Source organism: Ambystoma mexicanum, chromosome 2p (genome assembly GCF_040938575.1).
Source record: "Ambystoma mexicanum isolate Mex_15411 chromosome 2p, UKY_AmexF1_1, whole genome shotgun sequence".
Lineage (NCBI taxonomy): Eukaryota > Metazoa > Chordata > Amphibia > Caudata > Ambystomatidae > Ambystoma > Ambystoma mexicanum.
The window spans coordinates 32,344,571-32,361,722 of record NC_090923.1 but is presented as its reverse complement, the minus strand read 5'-3'; positions in this window follow the sequence as shown (position 1 = coordinate 32,361,722).

The following is a 17,152-nucleotide window of genomic DNA, read 5'->3' as shown; positions in this document are numbered from 1 at the left end:
ATCATAGGTGATGTCAACCTACATGGCAAACTACAAAAAAACCTAATGGCAAGTGTGATAGGGTCTAAGGGAATATCTAAGTATACAATCCATGCTCGTCTAAGGCAGTGAAAGAAAGTGATTTGTTTCTTAACATCAGGTGGGGAAACTAAGCCCTCCACTTAAATAGGTCACTATGAATGTCACTAGATACACAACGTCCTATTGGCTATACAAACTATAGGACCCGTGATACACAACGTCCTATTGGCTATACAAACTATAGGACCCGTGATCATGCAGTCCCCTAGCATTGGTTGGCACTCTAACTTCCGTCAGTACTTTTGCTCCTATGATAGCAGCACACAGGCTGAGCTTCCAGGTGCTGGTGAGCTAGTCTTAATCATAGCTTCCCACCAATTAGCATATTCATCCATCATCACCTCAGTGGTCTCCCGTCAATTAGGGCTGTGAACTTGTCCTTGGGAGTGTTCTTAGCTCTGGAGAATGTAGGGGAGTGCAGGCGCGCTCTGCCCTCATGCGTAGGTGTGACCATCATGTTCGTCTAACTTCATCCATCCACGTGACTGAAGACCACAAAATTCAGTTTCAAGTGTATTAAAATACTATTTTCTAATAAACCTCTGATGTCTTCCTTGTTTTGTTCATGCCTCCTGAACAGGAGTTTCTTTCTTTCACAGAATTTGTATCCAATGTCTGCTCACTCCATTCTGATAAGACCTTGGCTTCTTGGCTTGGTTTCATGGCTCAACCAGACTCGCCTTTCTAAAATTCACTTCGTAATTCATTTGCTTTCTCACTGCGACACACTGGAAAAGAGGCCTTCCCTTTTTAGCCCAGCTCTGCTATAGTTCGTAGTGGAAACATCCAATCTTTACTCACTTATGTATATATGTATATTCACTACAAAAAAAACGTTGTTGAGGGGACGTTATGGTTAAGTTGCCCTACGAAAAACTGTGCACTTCACTAAAAAAAATGTTCACCCTCCCCATTGTGGTTCAAATTAAAACTGAAAAACCCCTGAAATTCGCCAGTTATGGCAGACTGAGCCCCCATACTTGCCATCACCACTGTGCACTGCTAACAGTCACACTCAGAACATGAAAGATGTATCTCAAATGTGACTGTTGACATCACTGACCACATGACATGTTTAGCCCCTTTGTTTTCAGTCCCTGCTCTATATATATAATGTACATGTACATTCAGCAAAAAAAACTTTGTTACCGGGATGTTATACTTCACAGCGAAACCAAAAAACACTGCACATTCCCCCATTATGGTAAGCTCAGCAACCATAACTCGCAGCATCTATGCGCATTGCTAAGACTAACACCCAGGACATCAAAGATGACATCAAAAATTTGGTTTCAATTTGAACCACAATGGGGAGGGCAAAAATTTTTTTTTAGTGCGCAGGTTTTTCGTAGAGCAACTTAACCATAACGTCCCCTCAACAAAGTTTTTTTTGTAGTGAATTTTACAGGTTTTTGGGAGGGCAACGTAACCATTGTGTCCCTGTAACAAAGGTTTTTTTAACTGAATGCCACAGGTTTTTAGTAGTATAAATGCATCATAACTTTAACAAACATTTTCGACTACATTTATCAGGGTTCTAATAGTGACACATAAGCGTACAACTGTAAAGGAACATTTGAAGTAACTGCCCACCTTTCAAAGAATTCCACATTATCATATGCTGACGTACAGCATGGGGGCGTGTTTGAACGGTTCCATGTCATTTCATCGCGGGATTTTTTTGCAGGGTTTTTAGCTGCGATTTTCTTTTTTTTTTTAAACCATCACATTTTTTTTTAATTATTTTCGGGGGGGGTCCCCCCAACCCCCAGATTTTAGAAAAAATTGGATGTTTATTTTCAAAAAAATATTCACGGTAAAAAAAAAACACGAATAAACACTCCACGATGAAATGACATTGTACCGTTTGAACAGTTATACACACTTCACAATGACATGTGTAACTGGTTGATAGTGCGAAAGTACATTGGGTATGCTTGTAAGAACTTCTAACTGCAAAATTTCCGGCGCAGATCTCCACAATGCAAGTGTGCAACACAATATAAGCAAGAGTGCATACCGACGTTTCTGGATCATTCACCCCCATTCCTCCCCAAAGAGTGGGGGATGAATGCCATTGGCATTCAAGATTTTACAGCAGTAATCCGTGGTACCAAGAAAGAGGATTTTTTGTCTTCAACCGGAACGCCTCTGGGGTCCCTGGCTGAAGAAAACAAATCCTTTTTCAAGATGGCCACCATACAAAGCGAAGACGGGCATTGGATAGAAAGTCTTCTTCGCTTTCCATTGCAGGCTGCAGAAAGCAAAAAAGAAACTGTGTTACCTTATGGCAGCACCACATTTGTGTTCCTTGATAAATGTGTGGTGATGAGCAAGACCTTTACCAGAAAGGCAGTCCCTGGTGGACCTGGCAACCTCAGTACAATATTTTCTCCCTTGCGGTAAAGGCCAGTAGCCATATCACCGACATTGTGGCCACTACCCATACATAGAGGCTACCCCTCAGAGACGGAAGCTGTACCGTTGATTTGTTATGTACATTACAACACTTGTTAAATATGAAAAGACTATCACATGCACAACACAAAGCTTTTCACTTGTTGTCAATGCCATCTACATACATGTGTTGTACATGACAGGAGTTGTGTACTTACGTTGACATAAAATGCCAAACAAACTCTGTAATGGGAAGCGCAATGACATCAGAAATACTGGATGCAACACTATTACCACTCAACTTTGGACACATAATTTTGTAAGTGACACAGGTCGAAAGGTGTGAAGATATGTGTATTGGGAGGGTGTAACAATATATTATTGTACAAACATTTCTGTGCATAGGGCATCTGGGTGACAGAAGTTGGGCTAACGGTGACAGAAATTGGCCTGACGGCACTAATGCATATGAGATGGGCCTGACCCTCCCGTAGCCAATGCAAGTGGTATGGAGTACCTTTCTCCATAACATTCCTTGGCAGCTTAAACAAATGCGCCCATATGGACATACGTGCCGTGATGTAGCGCCTACAAAACAACACGTTATGACCTGCAACGTAGCATGCCACATTGTGAAAACAGAGAGTACATTTGTAAAGAAAACAGTAACATTTAAAACATTTTCCAGTAGATTTATTTCACAATAAACTGAGCGAAATCATCGCCCTATGCAAGTAGTAAAGTAGTTTTGTTTCACAATGAACTGTGCAAAAAGATGGCACTATTCCCTTTTCCATAGAAGTATTAAGTTTGCCTCTTTGGTCAACAATGAGAATGTTAAAGGTCACGTTGTTTTTTTTCCACACACAGAAAGTAAGCGTTGCCGCCACAGTAGTCGTTTTCCTCCCACATTGATGTGCAAGACGTCGTCAGCCGCTCTGATCTACACCACCAGAAAAGATGGAATGTTACTTCTTATAGCGACAGCAGCGTAGGGACACAGAGGGCCCACGCGATCTTCCCAGTGAATTATGACGCTCAGACAGCCGGTTATGAACAGTTGCATTGATGGTTAAAGAATGTAACGCTCACCTGATTCTCGCAGAGGCGTCGGTCTTGACTGGGCGACTACCGTATCTTCAAAGGTGATGTGTAGCACCCGGTTGGCTCTTTGGGCTGGACCTCTGTGCACTGTATGCCTGACGTGTAGAGTAAGATGTCTGCAGATAGAAAATATGGGGTTAATAAACTGGGGTTATTGGGGTGTCCCTATCTCTTTCCTCTTCTCCTCTCCTGTAGACCCCCAAAGGTTAACGCTCTCACCTTAGGTAAGTGAATGCCGAGCTCTCCATCTGCCTCGGGGCAGGGTGCTGTAACCAGTTTCTTCACTGGATAGGTAGCGCAGGCCTCTTGACTTCAGAGGACTGCTGTCCGTCGTTTACTGCACGAACGGTAAGTTTCGAGTCATTCAAATGTCTTTAAAGTCTTTAGTAATGATGTCTCTTGTTTTGCAGGGTTCCGGCGATGGCGGATGAAGTGAGTTGAAGATGGAGCCCGTGTGATGAATAGAAGCGCCTGGAAGCACGTAAGTAAGCGCTTGTTGCCTGCTTCACGATGCGCTCTAACTGTCTTTTTATTTTGCAGGTACGAGTTCGGAGCGGCTGCAGGGTGCCGGAATACCCATTGGATTAGATGTGGAAAGGAGTAATGGCACGTGAGTATTAAAGTTCCCCAATGTATTTAAACGCACCTTGTTTTGTCTTTCAGATGCGGGATGCAGCGCCGAAGGCCTCCGGAGCGTGCAAAGAGTTGGTAAGCTTTTGTCTTTCAGATGCCGGAATGCAGAGTGAAGACCTCCGGAGCGCACGAAGAGTAGGTAAGCTTTTGCCTTTCAGATGCCGGAATGCTAACCTGTTCTTTCTTGTCTTTATAGGTGTTGCTGAAGACTGGATTCAGGATGGTAAGCCTTTGCCTTTCAGATGCCGGAATGCTAACCTGTTCTTTCTTGTCTTTATAGGTGTTGCTGAAGACTGGATTCAGGATGGTAAGCCTTTTTCCTAGGCCCAGGACCGGATGCAGAAGACACGATGAGCGTTCTGCTGCAGAGGTTGCAGAATAACGCAAAGCAAGATTCATCCACCGGGTGTGGTTTAAATAGCCTCCTGTAGTGCTTAGGTGTCTCCTTCCACAGCCACGCCTAAGTAAGAAAAGAGTTCCTGGTAAGAAAAGAGTTCCTGCCTTCCAGAAGAGTTCCAGTGTTCTGAATCTAGGGAGTGGCTCCAGCCCCACCCAACAGGAAAAGTAGTTCCAAACAGAAGAGGATCAGAGGCTCAACTGGCAGGCAAGTAAGCAGCATGGTCTGCTGAAGGTAAGTCCACCCAAGCATTATGAGCCCGGCGCTTCCAGCGCTGGGACTGGGCATATTTATGAGCCTGGTGCCACTGGCGCCAGGACTGGGTCCAAAAGGTCCCAATTGGGACTGGTTGGCACTCGGAACCTGGGTTATGGATCTGCTTCCAAGGGAGTTGGGAAAACCCTGACCTTTTGGAAGCAGAGATCATGACAGTACCCCCCCTCAAGGCCCCTCCCAAAACGGGCTTCTCCGGGGGTTTTGGCTTGTCAGGAAATGTTCGGTGAAATCTTTTGATTAGGCGAGGAGCGTGGACATATTCAGCAGGTTCCCAGGATCTCTCTTGGGGGCCGTAGCCTTTCCAGTCAATTAGGTAGAATAGTTTAGATTTGGAGATCTTGGAGTCCAGAATGCTTTTGACTTCAAACTCGAGTTCTCCATCCACTAGGATAGGTTTTGGAGATTTGGTTAGTCGGGTTTGAGGTTGCACGGGTTTTAATAGAGAGACGTGGAAGACCGGATGTATCTTCATGTGCGGGGGCAAGTCCAACTTGACCGCTACTGGGTTTACTATGGTAGTGATGGAATAGGGACCAAGGTATCTTGGGTTGAATGTGCGTGGCCCTTTTAGAGATAGATATTTGGTGGATAACCAGACTTGATCCCCTACTTGATAGTGAGGGGCTTCCTTCCGATGTTGATCTGCTCCTTTCTTGTATTGTTCTTTAGCCCTTTGAAGGTGAGAAACAGCTTCCTTAAAGGCTTGGGTGATTGTAGAATGCAGGTAGTCTACTGCTGGTGTTTCAAGATCTTGGAGGGGATCCAACTCCGAGGTTCGAGGGTGACTGCCGTACAAAAGAAAAAACGGGGTTTTCCCAGTTCCTGAATGGACAGAGTTATTGTAGGCATACTCGGCTATCCAAAGGATATCTTTCCAAGTTTTTTAAGTTTGTTGCAGCATGCAGCGTAAATACTGTTCCAGAGTTTGATTGGTCCTCTCGGTTTGTCCGTCGGTCTGAGGGTGGTGACTGGTCGATAGTCTCACATCAATTTGAGCCGACCGACAGCAACTTCGCCAAAAATGAGAAATAAATTGACTACCTCGATCCGAAATTAGAACCGAAGGAAAACCGTGCAGTCGGACGATGTTTTCGAGAAATTCTCGGGCCAGAGTTGCTGCTGTTGGCAAGCCTTTGAGCGGAATGAAATGCGCCATCTTGGAGAATAAGTCCACGATTACTAGAATCGTATTGTATCCGGAGCATGGAGGTAGATCGGTGATGAAGTCCATAGAAAGCGTATGCCAAGGGCGAGGTGGGATGTCAATAGGGCGTAAGAGGCCTGTTGGTCTTTCCTTTTGACTCTTGTTTTGGGCGCATACTCCACAGGACATTATAAAGTCTCTGATATCTTTTTTCCAAGACGGCCACCAGAAGTAGCGCTTGATCTTTTCTGAGGTCTTGGCTATACCGGGATGACCTTCCATTAAAGAGTCGTGATAACAAGAGATTACTTTTTTCTGTAAATCTGTGCTGGGTAGGTATAATCGTTCTTGGAAATACAATAAGTTGTCCTTTACTGCAAAGTCCTTTCCCTGCAGATGCCAATTCTGTATGTCTGCTGGAGTTACAAGTTGCCTGGCTTTATCCTTAACTTCCTCTATGGATTCTGTGGCGATTACACCCAGAATTCTTTGTTCGGGAATGATTGGTACAGGTTTAGGGTTGATCAAGTGTTCTTCCACTCCCATCCGAGAAAGGGCATCGGCTTTACCGTTCTTTGTACCAGGTCGATAGGTAATTATGAAGTCAAACTCGGCAAAGAATAATGCCCAACGGAGTTGTCTAGAGGATTGGGCTTTTGCGGTCTTCAAATATTGCAGGTTTCGGTGATCCGTAATCACAGTAACGGTGTGTCGGGCCCCCAGCAGATAATGCCGCCAAGCCTTAAAGGCAGACTTGATAGCCAGAAGTTCCTTGTCAGTAATCGTGTAATTGATTTCAGGAGGCGAGAATTTGTGGGACCAAAATGCCACGGGATGCAACTGATTGGTTACCGGGTCCTTTTGTGATAGAACTGCCCCCATGGCAAGGCTTGAAGCATCAGTTTCCACGATGTAGGGGAGTTCGGGGCGAGGGTGTTTTAAGATTGGTGCAGAGATAAATTTAGTCTTCAAATCCTGGAAAGCTTGTTCCGCCTCGGTAGACCATTCAAAACGTTTGTTTTTCTTTAACAAGGCAGTGATGGGCTGGACTATTCGAGAGAATTCGGGGATAAACCTGCGGTAAAAGTTAGCGAAGCCTAACATGCTTTGCACACCTTTTACGGAGGATGGTGATGGCCATTTGAGAACTGCATCGACCTTCTTTGAATCCATACGCACTCCGCCAGGTGATAATATGAATCCCAAGAATTCAACTTCAGTCACGTTGAAAACACATTTTTCCAACTTAGCGAAAAGTTTGTGTTGACGCAATCTTTCGAGGACCATTTTCACGTGTTTCCGATGTTCAGATTCCGATGAAGAATAAACGAGGATGTCCTCAATGTAAACAACAACACATACATCTATGAGCTCTCTGAGGACATCGTTCATAAAATATTGAAAGGCGGCCGGGGCATTGCAAAGTCCGAAGGGCATGACCTGATATTCAAATAGCCCATACTTGGTGCGGAAGGCCGTCTTCCATTCATCGCCCTCTTTTACTCGTACCAAGTGGTAAGCTCCTCTAAGATCCAGCTTTGTATATATGCATGCTTTTCTGACTTGGTCCAGGAGTTCAGGGATCAAAGGTAACGGATATCTATTCTTAACGGTGATCTGGTTCAGGGAGCGATAATCGATACAAGTTCTAAGGTCTCCTTCCTTTTTTGGAACGAAGAACAAAGCTGAAGAAGCAGGGGACTTGGAAGGACGAATAAACCCATTTGCCAGGTATTGATCCAGGTATTGTCGAAGGTGAAGGTTCTCAGGCTCGGTGAGGGCATACATTCTACTACAAGGAGGAGTAGATCCAGGTATCAGGTCTATCTGGCAGTCATAAGACCTATGAGGAGGTAGAGAGTTAGCCTGATCCTTCCGGAAAACATCTTGGTATTCTAGGTATTCGGGAGGTAACTGGGGAGTCTCTGAAGAAATTGCGGCCAGTGCAACACCAGGTGGAGGGTGACAAGTAGAGACACATTCTGGAAACTGGACCGTTCTTGCTCGCCAATCGATCAGAGGATTGTGTTTCTCTAACCAAGGTATTCCTAGAATAATCTGAAACTGAGGGGCCTTGATCACATCGAACACGATCTTCTCATGGTGTCCATCTTGACTTAATAGCGTCACCTCTTGAGTGGTATGCGTTACTGGCCCGGAGGCTATCTCCGTACCATCCACCGTAGTAATGACGTCCTTTACAGCCTTGGGACAAAGAGTTAGATTCATCCTCAAAACCATTTCATGATCCACATAATTGCCGATGGCACCGCTGTCGACGTAAGCTTCAATTGCATGTAATCGATCCGGATTATCAGGGCTAATGAGGACCATAGGTATCACGAAATGCGAGGTCACGGAACTGGTTTTCACGCTCGGCAAGAGGACCTCTATTCTTGTCGGGCGAGGTCGTTTCCCTGCTCAGAGTTTGTAACTTTGGTAACTGCAGCTCCTACTGCTTTCTTGGCAGGTTTCACCGGACAGTCTCGAAGAAAGTGCCCTGAGTTTCCGCAATATAGGCATAATTGCAACTGTTTCCTCCTTTCCCGCTCCCTTTGTGTTAGAGGACCTTTCAGACCCCCTATTTGCATGGGTTCCCCGGAGTCTACTCCTTTGGAAGGAGTTGGCGGTTTGGAAAATACTCGAGCATCAAACTTGGAACGATCGGCCTTCCTGTTCTGCAGCCTGTGATCTATTTGAACGACCAAGTCTATATAATCCGAACAGTCTTGTGGGGGATTCACTACTTGGGCTAAAATGTCTTTGAGCTCTCCACGTAGACCTCTATAAAACAGCGTAATCCTTTTGTCCTCAGGCCATTGAGTTTCCACTATTAGTCTATTGAAAGATGCAATATAAGCCAAAAGGTCTTGATTACCCTGTCGCAACGAAAGAAGCTCATTGTCCAAGGCCTGTCCCTGTGAATGTCTTGCGAACAGTTTTTCCATACTAAGCTGAAAGGCTTGAAAATCATGGAGAACCGGATCATCTTGATTAACTAGAGGGATCGACCAGTCTGCCGCATTGCCACTAAGGTACGAAAGTACAAAAGCTACTTTTGCTTGATCAGTTGGAAAGGCTGCTGGCCGGCATAAGAAGTGCAACCGGCACTGATTGATGAATACTGCAAACCTCTTTGGGTCACCAGAAAATCGTTCGGGCGGAGCCAGAGGTACATTCCCAGGTAGGTTGATCTGCACTGGATTCATAGAGGATGTTGAAGGAAGATTTGCCCCTGATGCGGGTAACGGGGTCTGTCCGGCTTGTGACTGTAGCACTTGTCTAGCAAGATTGTCTGTTCTCTCCTTGGAAATAATTAGTTCCCTTCTTAGAGCATTCGTTTCCTGACGAGCTGCATACACTTCTGCCCTTAGTTCCCCAAGTAACCGGGCTAGGGGGTCAGTATCCGAGGTTTCCATAGCGCCTGGGCGAGAGTTTTGCGGTAGGCTTTGCGTTCTGTAACGCTCACCTGATTCTCGCAGAGGCGCCGGTCTTGACTGGGCGACTACCGTATCTTCAAAGGTGATGTGTAGCACCCGGTTGGCTCTTTGGGCTGGACCTCTGTGCACTGTATGCCTGACGTGTAGAGTAAGATGTCTGCAGATAGAAAATATGGGGTTAATAAACTGGGGTTATTGGGGTGTCCCTATCTCTTTCCTCTTCTCCTCTCCTGTAGACCCCCAAAGGTTAACGCTCTCACCTTAGGTAAGTGAATGCCGAGCTCTCCATCTGCCTCGGGGCAGGGTGCTGTAACCAGTTTCTTCACTGGATAGGTAGCGCAGGCCTCTTGACTTCAGAGGACTGCTGTCCGTCGTTTACTGCACGAACGGTAAGTTTCGAGTCATTCAAATGTCTTTAAAGTCTTTAGTAATGATGTCTCTTGTTTTGCAGGGTTCCGGCGATGGCGGATGAAGTGAGTTGAAGATGGAGCCCGTGTGATGAATAGAAGCGCCTGGAAGCACGTAAGTAAGCGCTTGTTGCCTGCTTCACGATGCGCTCTAACTGTCTTTTTATTTTGCAGGTACGAGTTCGGAGCGGCTGCAGGGTGCCGGAATACCCATTGGATTAGATGTGGAAAGGAGTAATGGCACGTGAGTATTAAAGTTCCCCAATGTATTTAAACGCACCTTGTTTTGTCTTTCAGATGCGGGATGCAGCGCCGAAGGCCTCCGGAGCGTGCAAAGAGTTGGTAAGCTTTTGTCTTTCAGATGCCGGAATGCAGAGTGAAGACCTCCGGAGCGCACGAAGAGTAGGTAAGCTTTTGCCTTTCAGATGCCGGAATGCTAACCTGTTCTTTCTTGTCTTTATAGGTGTTGCTGAAGACTGGATTCAGGATGGTAAGCCTTTGCCTTTCAGATGCCGGAATGCTAACCTGTTCTTTCTTGTCTTTATAGGTGTTGCTGAAGACTGGATTCAGGATGGTAAGCCTTTTTCCTAGGCCCAGGACCGGATGCAGAAGACACGATGAGCGTTCTGCTGCAGAGGTTGCAGAATAACGCAAAGCAAGATTCATCCACCGGGTGTGGTTTAAATAGCCTCCTGTAGTGCTTAGGTGTCTCCTTCCACAGCCACGCCTAAGTAAGAAAAGAGTTCCTGGTAAGAAAAGAGTTCCTGCCTTCCAGAAGAGTTCCAGTGTTCTGAATCTAGGGAGTGGCTCCAGCCCCACCCAACAGGAAAAGTAGTTCCAAACAGAAGAGGATCAGAGGCTCAACTGGCAGGCAAGTAAGCAGCATGGTCTGCTGAAGGTAAGTCCACCTAAGCATTATGAGCCCGGCGCTTCCAGCGCTGGGACTGGGCATATTTATGAGCCTGGTGCCACTGGCGCCAGGACTGGGTCCAAAAGGTCCCAATTGGGACTGGTTGGCACTCGGAACCTGGGTTATGGATCTGCTTCCAAGGGAGTTGGGAAAACCCTGACCTTTTGGAAGCAGAGATCATGACAAAGAAGCCGTCACTGTGCTTCTCCGTGACAATCACAATAGGGAAGGAAGTATATGAGGAGGAAATGGGAATTAAAAGATGTATGAATACGCAACCTTTGGATAAACCACAGTTGCAATACATAACATTTTCAGTAAAAAATGTATTCAATAGGAGGAAATGTAGTGGGACCCTAGGGACGGCGACAATGTGCAATGTCCATAATTGGAAAAATAAATCGAACGGCACAGAAAGCTGGAACGTCATTATTAATAATACAATTCTTGTTTGGAAGTAGCTGCGCGGTGGAAGGGGAAATGCAACGTGTATCAGTGCACAACCTGTGCACAAAACAAAATTGTAACACATACCTTTTTTATTAAATATTATTTTAATTTGGGGAAATGTAGTGGCACCCTACAAACGGCGACAATGTGCAATGCCCATAATAGAAAAAAAATTGCAATGGCACATACAACTTGTAAATCATTAGGGAAAATCATTCTTTTTTTTGCAAACTACAACATAACGTCAATTCAGTATACAGGCAGAAAAAATACACTTACATGATGTGGAATGCCTCCATTGCGTTCGCTGTAGTCAGACACTAGTGTATGTGGAAGACTGCCTGTTCGGGAACTAATTTCTCATGGTCGGTGCAAACGTTTTTGAAGCATATCCTTATCAAACGATATGTTTTTCAAACTGTTACTCCCTACATTCTTTCTACTCTTTCCCTGTACCTCAAGGTTAAAAAACAAGGGACCCTTATGGGTGTCGACAAATATGCGGCCGTACTGAGCTTGTGTTGAAAAGAGAAAATGCAATGGCCTTCACTCCGAATGCAAATACATTCTCATTTTGCAACAACATATCAGCGGGTATTCATGAGAACCGCTAATGGCGTTCACATGCAGAAGGGCTGTGTGTACGAAATAGTGCAGGTGGCTGGCTGAGATTTCAAACAGTAGGACGCCAGCCTCATCGCACTAATTCTGTTTATGTATTGTGCAATGGACACAGTAAATTCATTTCGTACAATGAGTAGCAAGTCCCACTGTACCGTATGACAGTGCTAACAAGAATACTTCAATGTTTGACTTTCTACTACCACATCTCATTAACGCTCACCTTTTCGAAACAGTGTTCCATAAGTGATAAAAGTGCATCGCCGATGTTCGCGTTCAAAAGAAAAAGAAGTAAACATGGCGAACGTATTGAAAGATTACGACGCACTTCACGCTGTGCCATAACCAATTGGTGAAAGCACAACCTGGTCGCAGGCAGCATAGCCAATTGCAATCTTCTCCACGGAGTGAACAGGGAAGTGTGACAACGGAGCGGACATAGATATCACTAATTTTTAGAGACATACTTTTTGATCGTTTTTAAGGGAACTACTGGATGGATTGTCACAAAATTTGCAAAAGCACACTTTCGCACCCAAGCCCCTGCCACTGCCTCAAATTTGGTGCAAATCCGTCCAGCGGTTTGGCCTGTAGCCATGCGCAAAGTTTTCCCTCATTCAGTCTATGGGGGAAATAACGTTTTGGGACCCCCCTGTAACTTTGCCCCCCCTGGACCAAACATCACCAAACTGTGCGACAAAATTCAGAGTGGGCCATATACTTCTTTTGCAAAGTTTGGTGAGGATTTATCCAGGGGAAGCGAAGTTATAAGCCACCCAAAAAGTGTTCTTCCTATGGAAACAACAACTTAACCATAACTACACGGCCACTACCGTGGCCGTATAATGTTGGCGCATGCCGCAATCTATTCACTTCTTAGCTAGCCTCATGAATATTTGTCTGCTTGCATTTCTTTTGCATCTGTACACGTGTAAACTGACTCAATATCTTCATCCATTTTGTAGCATAAGTCTCTTCATCTTGATCCCAAGATGCCACTTATCTTCGATCCTTTCTTGATACCTTATATAATATCAACATTCTTTAATCTGCATCTCTTCTATGTATGTCAGGTTTGATTCTGTGTGATGTCACCACTCATTTTGGCCATTTATTTGCTCAGCTTCTTCTGGGATTTCATTCAAATAGCCATAACACTTCCTTGTACGCAGGTATGGTTTTTTCAATGGAAACCTTGCTTCCAGGATTCTTCTTGATATCAGTATTTATACTGGTACCGCACGTGTCGCACCCTCTGGTTCCCAACATATAGGCAAGACGGGTGAGGCGATTGAGGTGGGGGTACTTAGCTCCTTCTCTACACACCAAATAATCAAACCAACTCAGGAAGAGGGCTAAGTCGTTTTACTGTTTTAACATCAATTGTCTAAAACAGGGAGTTACAACGGACATCAAAGGACGTAGCACAGCATTATCTCACTCGAAGCATGTAGGAGGGGGTGGTACTTCCCGCAGAGGTATTCGGTTGCTCCTCTACACCTTCTTGACAGCAGTGGTGAAATGCACCACCCATACTAACGATACAGATGAGGTTATACGGCGGCCAAGCAAGCAGCACATTTACCAGAGAAAGAATTGTGGTTAAAAAGAGGATGTAAGCAATCCACTACAGATTTATTACAGCTAGAAGAAACATCAGCCAAAGCAATTATGCTGTACGAATTGCTGCTGGTCGCCTTTGACCAACTGCATCACCCTTCCCATGTATCCAAACAACACATCGCTGCAGATGTACAGGAGGACTGCTTTGTCCCCAATCTGCAGGAGGCAATAACAATTGATGATCATCAACTGCACCACATGTCAGAGTTACAGTACTGGTCTTACTTTATGAACTATCCAAGGTACACTGCCATGCCCTACTGGGCCATTCTGTGAGTTGCACATGGACTACGTGGACATGGGCGAAAGATGTAACGGATCCCATTATTTGATAGTGGTTGTGTGTCCTTTTTCACAGTGGTTGGAGGCTGATCCTTGTGCACACCCTGATGCGAAATGTGTGGCCATATTTTTAGTGAGGGAGGTCTTTCCTCCATGGGGCATGTACGAAGTTTTAGGGTTCGATAATGGCATGCATGAAGACAGTCAACAGAGTGTCCATCTACATCCAGAAAGTGGTTCCCATCATGGCGTGCAGGATGGGGGTCAGGACATCTATGCACTAGAGCAATGGGGATTCTGCAAGATGATTGACTAAATGAAAGGTGGGTGAAAAATGCATACATCTCCCATTGAAAAGGCTTACGGGCTGTCTCTGCACGGCATGAAAGCACATGCTTTGTGTAGAGACGGCACAGAAAGTATTGTCTTGAAAAACCCTAATGTAGAGGAACAGTCGAATGCCTCTGCAGGAAGTCCCGCCTCCCTCCCACCTGTATGTTGGAGGCCTGAGATTGTGCCATGCTTAACACCAACAGTTGTGACCATTCTGCAGTGAACCGTCGAGAAAAGGTATCCATTAAGAAAACGTTATCAGATGTATTCCTGGAGAGATGACAATCTAATGTAGGAGCCCCCCAAGAAATATGAAAATGAGAGAAAGAGGAGTTGGTGACATCACAAGAAGCAAGCGTGATGCACAGAGGAGACTGGCTGAAGAAGAAGATGTATGACCCTTATTGCAACTGCTGACAAAATAAAGAATCGAGTAAACTTAATTTGCGAAAAGGAGATTGCACATGTGAAGAGCATTGCAGAAAATGAAAGCCGATCAAGAACTGTACGGATACAGTAATGCAAGTAGACTAAGGGACCATAGAAGCTGGCTATACGTAGTGAAAAGAATGCAGATGGAGCCGCCATTATATAGAAGCTGGACATCGGTGTCCCAACTTTAGTAAGCATAAACCCATGGAGAGAAGTGCTGAGAGCTAAGTCGCAGCAAAGAATTAGCCGAGATCATGGAGGAGTCTGGAAGGGCTGTCTGGCCTGGTGTCAAGGCTGAAGCAGTCAAGACTGGTTATCTATTCTTGAAGGCAATAAACATGATATGCTGAATCATCCCTTGTTAAGGTGTGAAGACAGAACACTGTGAGCCAAGGATGGAAATAGAAACAGGCAAGACGTTCCAGAATGATGATAGTGTGTGCTCATACTCCCTTATATTCCCAGAGGCAAGGATACTTTGCAAGGCCAAGTTCAAAGACAATCTTCATGGCAGAAGGCATGAGGAATGAAAGATGTTGGGCCAAATGGGTGGGGAGGTACAGTCAAGTCCACCTCCTGGCACCTGGGGTATGAGCTTACGTGCTGCTAGTGAGCTGAATGTTCCAGACTGGCACGAGCATGCCAACCAATTGTAGAGGGCCATATAATGAAGGGCCTAGTTTGAGAGCCAATGATATACCGTGTACCTAATAGTGATGATGATGACTTACACTAGAGGTGGGCATAAGTTGTCCACATGATAGTAGATGTCCTATCACAAACCAATCCCTTATAGAAAGTATACTTAGATGTTCCCCATGAGCATATCACAACCCCCTGTCGGTTTGTCTTTTTTGCCACATAGTATGACGTTACGTATGACAAATTTTTACTATATAACTTTTATTTTTTGTATCTATGCCGAGCGAGCTTGTGCGACGTCCATTGATGTCTGTTGTAACTCCCTGTTTTAGACAATTGATATTAAAACAGAAAACTTTGCCATCTTCTTGAGTTGGTTCTGTTATTTGGTGTAAGAGTTAATCTGCTTCCCATCCACTGCATGACATGACACCAAAGGGGCCTTACGTTTACTAATGATGAAGAGGTGCGTTATATCAGGGGCCAAAGATGAAGTAGCTAATGGGTTGCACCAATCGCCTTATGTTTTTGTTTCCGGTTGTAGGTGCTGAAACTATGGGAAAAGAGAATACATGTTGTAAGTCAAACAAGGTCTTCAGGACCGTGGCGCGGGCTCATCAGTTTGGCACATGACTTTGGTTCTTAGTGGGGGTTGGGAAAGACGGTGGGGTAGAATATGCGAGTGTGAACCCCACCTCCTCCATGCAAAAGCACCAAAGTCCTCTTCTATTTACAGGTTTTGCAAATTTCTCGGGTGGGGATGAAGGTTAGAGATATTATTGCCATTAATGGGTAAGGGGCTAAGTAGGGTTCCCCTAGGTGCCCCTTTATCCAGCCAATTCACCTTAATTTCCCGCCAAGTTGACATTGTATGGTGGTGTTTTGTTCTGTTGAGGCAATACACAGTGGCATATGTTCGCATAACTTTGCTTTGCATCTTCTCTGCTGGGGCTTTGGAATTTTGTGGGTTTTATGAAGTTCTTGATATGGGGGTAAGTGATATATTGTTTTTTTATAAGCTATTCTACAAAGAAAATAGATAAAGATCCAGATTCCTCCTTGCCTACAGGAGGGGTCTTCAAAGCCTGGTGCAGGGACGTCATTGAGGGGTGGCCAGGGGTCTCCCTTGTTAACCCTAAAAAATAATTAGAAAATATACGTCTTTTTTTTATTGAGGCTACTGGGCTGTGGCGAGCAGCATGTGGCTCTTTGTTTCTGGAGTGGCTGGTTTTCTGGTACCTGTCGCCAGTAAGATAGCTCAGTGGGTAGAGCGCTCGCTGCGGCAATGTGTGTCTGATCTGCAGGTTCGACTAGCAGCAAGGCCAACGCAGCCTTTTTTCCTGCTGAGGTTGATAAATGAGTACCAACACTGGTTGGGTAATGTTGTATGTACATTTGTTCTATATGAAGTGCTTAAGGGTAAGTGCTATATAATAACGCATCATTATCATTTGGCATTGGGCATCTGCTTGCATTCACAGTAATTTTGTAATATGGGCCTATACGCGCTGATATTAACAATGCATAGGGTGATCCATTCTTCTATGCAATGTATCTCACTTTACAGTGATACCGTAATCATATTTTTCGTAGTGTACTTAGATACAATGCTATATGATGCCACTTCCTGTTTTGTCAAGGGGTGAAAGGACGTGTTCTATCGCTTACCGTGATGTCACTTTGGGGTGGGGTCGGGTCACTTCCTGTGATGTCATCAGAGGTCAAGGGTCGTGAGATGTCACTTCGGCTACCCCTGGCATTTTGGTGAAATGACTTCCCTGGCTAAGTGTGTCTGTTTATATGACCCGGGGCTACAGACCGATTAGGCATTGCTCGATGGCTGCAGGGAGGCGCTGTTGTGATGATCATAGCGCCAAGAGGCTACGTTTAACCAATCATTCAAAGCGCGTCCTACCTGGAGACAAGGCCGAGGGTGGCTGTAAGAAGCCGGGATCCATGAGATTCCATCCGGCCATTAGG